The following is a 5,425-nucleotide window of genomic DNA, read 5'->3' as shown; positions in this document are numbered from 1 at the left end:
GTCCTGTCTATCCTTGGGGCTGGCGGTGGGTGGGAGCAGGTGCCTCCTGCATTCTCAGAACTTTAGGAGCCAGGGCCTGGCGATATCCACCCCTAGGTACCAGTCCTAGACCTCCTGCCTGTAGTCTCCATCTTGTCACGAATTCATCCATTTAACACATATGGTTCCAGGCAGTGGACTACATGCTAGGGATCCAGTACAGGAAAAGACGTAGCCTCTGTTCTCATGGAGTTTACAGTCTAGCAGGTGAGTGTCATGGACACTGAGTTGCCTATGCAACATCCATTCCCATTGCCCGAACAGAAATGATTTCGTTCAGGTGGCCATCTTCCTCCTGGATCCTCCCACCCCCCACCTCTGTGCTTCGTTAGAGATAGATCCCAGGCCCAGGCGTGAATCAGGATTGTAATGAGCTGAAAATGGTGGTCCCAAACCCCTCATGAGTGACTGGTTTAGGTACGGGCATGTGACACAATTGTGGCTGGCAGATATAAAGAAAAGTCTCTTGGGCTTCTAGGAGAAAAAAAATGAGGACCTCCCAGTGTCCCCCACCTCCTCGTGTTCACACCCTGTGTAATCCCTTCCCATGTTGTGCCAGGGCTGGGTGACCAACTGAATACAGCAGAAGTGATGGCGTGTCATACGAGAGGTTAGGTCATATAAGACACTGCAGCTTCTGTCGTGGTCGCCCCTTGCTCTTGGACCCACTCTGGAGGGAGTGGCTGCTACAGTGCAAACAGCCTGAGAGGTCCGCATGCCAGGGGACCAAAGCCCCCCTGCCAACGGCCACATGCCAACAGCTTCTCCAGCCTCAGTCAAGCCTTCAGATGACTTCAGCCCTGGCCAACAGCTTGACAATAACCTCATGAGAGACCCTCTGTCAGAACCAACAAGCTAAGCCATTCCTGGGTTTCTAACCCATAGAAACTGTGAGATAATAAATATCATTTTAGACTGCTCAGTTTTGTGAGGATTCATTACACGGTAATCGTTAACTAAGACACATAACAAGGGGAAAACTCAGTATGAGATGAAGTCCGACTGTGATGCCTGGAGTTGCCGCATCCATCCTGCTGACCAACCTGAGGACAAAGCCAACATCAAGGGTGGCAGAGCAGGGAGATGGGAAGAACCTAGGTCCTTGAGAAGACCACTGAGTTAACCAACCCCAAATCCAGTCCTACCACTGGACAACTTCTTGTTTATGCCAACACAATCAGATTTTCTGTTTGATGTAATCAAAAGCTTCTAACTCTTCTAGGGACACAGACAATAAATGTAAAACGCATTTCTATTTCAACGAAGGAAATGAACTGGATGAAAGGCTGAGTGATACCAGGGAAACTTACTCAGATAAGGTGTCTTCTAAAGGAGCAGCATTTAGACTTGACCTGAAGGTTGAGGAGGAGCCAGCCATGTGAAAAAGAACAGGGAGAAGAGTTGCAGGTGGAGGGATCAGGATGCTGACAGCCCTAGAGGACTAGGGGCACGGGATCAGGGTTGCTGGGCGGTGTGAGCGATGGGGAGGGCTGGGGGCGCCACATCTCAGGTAGTGGGGATCAGGAACCGCAAGGACGCCAGGACAGGACTAACAGCTTCTAGGCCCTCTCCTGGGAGACAGATCCTTTGCATACCCCTCCAAGCCCCCAGCCTAAGCCCCAGCTCATATTCACACCTGGGCAGAGGCACCAACATTTTCCAAGCAGCAGTACCCTCTGAATACTTTTTTTTTTTTTTTTAATGAGGAAAGCAGTATTTACTTATTTTATTTTTTTAATGTTTATTTTTGTGAGAGAGAGAGCATAAGCAGGGGACGGGCAGAGAGAGGGGCACACACAGAATCCGAAGCAGGCTCCAGGCTCTGAGCTGTCAGCACAGAGCGTGACGTGGGGCTTGAGCCCACAAACCGTGAGATCATGACCTGAGCCAAACACTTAACCAACTGAGCCACCCAGGCGCACCCCCCCCGTCCCCCCCCCCCGCCCCGGAATACTCTTGCAGAAGAATCATTTATTCACTCCTTTATTCAGTATATTGTGGAGCACCAGCTAAGCACCAGAGGGATATGATAGTAAGCAAAAACCAGACATGGAAACTCCTGGTGGGGAGGGTGGGTATTAACCAAATACACAAATCTAAAAATAGGAAATGCAGTCAGTGCTAGGAAGGTGGAATAGAGAGAGCAACTACAGCCTGTAACAGAGGAAGCCTTAGGTTGAAGGTTGGATAAGATATCCCTGAATAAACGGTGTTTAATCTGAGATCTGGTAGGTGAGTAGGCGTTGACTGGGCAAAGTCAACAACGTGGAGAAAGGAAAGAAGAGAGAAGCACTTCCCAGACAAACGGAAAAGCATGTGCAAAGGCCCTGCATGGAAAGGAGAAGTATCTGGAGTATTGTAAGCAGATCTGAAGGAGTCTGTTTTTACTCACCACTAAGTCCTCAGGCCTGGGACAATAGGCACTCGATCAATATTTGCTGAATTAAGAAAGGTCTGTTGAGAAGGTGGTGTCTGGGATGAGGTGAGCCAGACCATGCAAGTCCTTGTAAGGCTGTGTTCAGGAGTTTGGATTTTATCTCGAGGGCCATGGGAGGCTGTAAAATGGGGTGGGAAGGGTGACATGGTCAGCCTGGCATTTTTATTAGACCACTCTGGCTCTTGGTTGGGAAACCGGTAGAGGCTTGATTGTAAACTGGGAAACCGCTGAAGAAGTGATTGCTGAGGTCCAGAGAGGAGACAATAGAGGCTTAGGCTCAGGAAATAGAGATCAGGAGAAATATGCCACACTAATTTGCTTATTTATTCAAGAAACATTGAGCACCTGGTATGTGCCCGGGCATATAGGTGCTGGAGACTTCCAGTGAGTGAAAATTGACACAGTCTTTATCTTCATGAAATTTAGAGTCTGATGGAAAAAAAAATAGACCTTAATTACATAATATTGCAAACAAATCAACAATTACAGCTATGACAAATATGTGAAGGAGAAGTATGTGGTGCTAGGAGAGTCAACAGTAGGGGATCTGACCTGGCCAGGGAGGTCAAGGAGAGTGTCCCTGAGAAAGCAATGCTGGAGCCTCTATCTGAAGGAGTAGGAGTTAACACGGCAGAAAGGTGGGTTTCCAGGCAGAAGCAGAAACAGCATGTGCAAAGGCCCTGTGATGAGCACGGCCCTTGTAGTTGGAACAAAGAGAGTGACAGGGAGGGTAGTGCCAGAGAGGGAGGAAGGACCAGGCCAAGCAGGACCCTATGTGCCATGCTAAGAATTTGGTCTTTATTGAAAAGCACAAAGGAAGCGATGGAAAGATTTCAGCAGGTGGGTGGCCTGATCAGATTGACAATCTGGAAAGATTACCAGGGCTACCTGGAGAAGGGATGGAGCGGAGAGGGGGAGTAGAGAGACAGTAGTGAGTCCAGACAAGAACATAAACTCCGATAAGAAATGACCGGCAATTAGCCAGTGAGTGGTGGGAACCCAGACACAAGAGGAGAAAAACCGAATTGGCCATGGGGAAGGTGAAAGAAAGTGTCAAGGATGATTCTAAGCTTTCCAGGTCAAACAACCAGATGGATACTGATCTACTAATGGAGAGAGGGAACTCGGGAAGAGAGCCAGGTGTAGGGGGATAGATCATGAGTTTGACCTGGAAGTCAGTGCATAACCATTTCTTGTACAGGTCTGGCGCTCAAGGGGATGGGTCTGATCCCACAGGCTGTGGGGGAGGAGCGAGGAGGGAGGGAGGGAAGTGTGGAGGGGAAGTTCCAGGGACGAAGCAGTGTTCAGAAGCCTGGGGATTGGAGCCTCTGACACCTCAGGGCTCTTCCGGGCAAGTCCTGGGGCAGGGCGGGCTTTAGAAGAACGGGCCCAGGCTGCAGGGAGGCTGGCCCCCTGGTCTATTTCCTGGTTTCCCGTCGGAGACTTAGGAATGTCCGGTCTGCTCCAGGCCCTGAGCGAGCCTGAGAATAGAGGGAGAGGCAGCGGCCCTCCGCTCTGGAGACCCCTCCCTTTCTCCAACTGGGCCAGACAAGGCAAAGCCAGAAGGAGGCAACGAATGCCCTTCCCACCGCGTCCCTCCATCCCAGCCGCCAACGCTCCTGAACCCCTGCTCCCTTACAAAACTGCCCCCAACACACTACCCTTTCTTTACCGGGACTCCCCAGTTCCACAGCATCGGTCCGGGTGGGCCTCCTTCAAAAGAGCAGTCCCTGCACCCCAACGCCGTCCCCGGCTTCCCAAGGAACGGGCATCTGGCGCCCCCTCCCGGTGAAACGGGCACATTGGCAAACTGGGTGACGTACGAGCTGCCCCGACTGGACGCAGGGCTGTGGTGGGTTCCTGGCTGAGAGGTCGGTAAGTGTATGTCCAGAGCTGGCCACTGAGTCACTCTGTAGCCGTGAGCAATTTCTCCAGGCTTTGTGAGCTTCCATTTCTCACCTGCTAATTAGGGTTAGTGATGTGAGGAATAGAATAAAAGAATTTTGTTAGTTGCAAGGCCCCCTCCACACCTTGAGGGACCTTGACACCCTGGGGCAGCTCCACACCACCTCCTGGGTACTACCAGCCCCTTCCTGAAAGCACTTAACTTGGAGACAGACATGTTAGACATATCCTGATGTGGCCAGAACCTAGAGCACTCACTGATTCAGAGGGCCCAGTTCTTATTTCCAGGGTGCTCAGCCTAGAATTGGGGACATGTAATACAATGTAAGAGGTCACTGACAGAACCGGGCACAGGGTCCTGTGGGAATAGAAAGGAGAAATACTTAATCCAGATTCAAAGGGGGAGAGAATGTCAGGGGGAGTTTCCTGGGAGGGTCCTTTAAATTAAGGACTGAAAAACTAAATGCCTCCAAAGGGCAGCCCCCGGGCATTCAGCTCAGGTCCACAGTTGCCAGGTGGAATTGGACCCCGGTGTTGCTGGGGGTGGCCTACCAAGTGTAGGATGATGGTAGGTGTCTTCCCTACCCAGGTGTGATCAATAAAGATGCATCGTCTGTAGAGAATTTAAGAGCCAGAATAAAAATGGCTAAAAATGGGTCAGCTTTTTATTTTTACCATCCATCAGCAATATTAAACAATGTCAGTTAGGGGCACCTGAGTGGCTCAGTCAGTTAAGCTTCTGACTTTGGCTCAGGTCATGATCTCACGGTTGGTTCCTGAGTTCGAGCCCTGCTGCACTGACAATGACAGCCTGCATGGGATTCTGTCGCTCCCCGCCCCTCCCCTGCTTACATACTTTCTCTTTCTGTCAATAAATAAACTTAAAAAAAAAGAATAATATTGGGGCGCCTGGGTGACTCAGTCAGTTAAGTATCTGACTTCTGCTCAGGTCATGATCTTGTGGTCCCTGGGTTGGAGCCTTGCCTCCGGCTCTGTGCTGACAGCTCAGATCACGGAGCCTGCTTCGGATTCTGTTTCTCCCTC

General features: G+C 50.5%; 1 long non-coding RNA gene across 1 annotated transcript; it reads right to left on the bottom strand.

Moving 5' to 3' along the window:
• Positions 1 to 997: 997 nt before the first annotated feature.
• On the bottom strand, positions 998 to 4,333 carry LOC125912783 (uncharacterized). The gene is made up of 4 exons (XR_007454828.1): positions 4,149 to 4,333; positions 2,432 to 2,594; positions 1,350 to 1,391; positions 998 to 1,082 (listed from the first exon to the last, which is right to left on the bottom strand). It is a non-coding gene; the product is annotated as an uncharacterized LOC125912783 (long non-coding RNA).
• Between the last annotated feature and the right edge of the window lie 1,092 nt (positions 4,334 to 5,425).

Source organism: Panthera uncia (assembly GCF_023721935.1).
Source record: "Panthera uncia isolate 11264 chromosome C1 unlocalized genomic scaffold, Puncia_PCG_1.0 HiC_scaffold_4, whole genome shotgun sequence".
NCBI lineage: Eukaryota > Metazoa > Chordata > Mammalia > Carnivora > Felidae > Panthera > Panthera uncia.
Note: the sequence above shows the minus strand (reverse complement) of the source record. Positions and strands in the feature narration are given on the sequence as shown.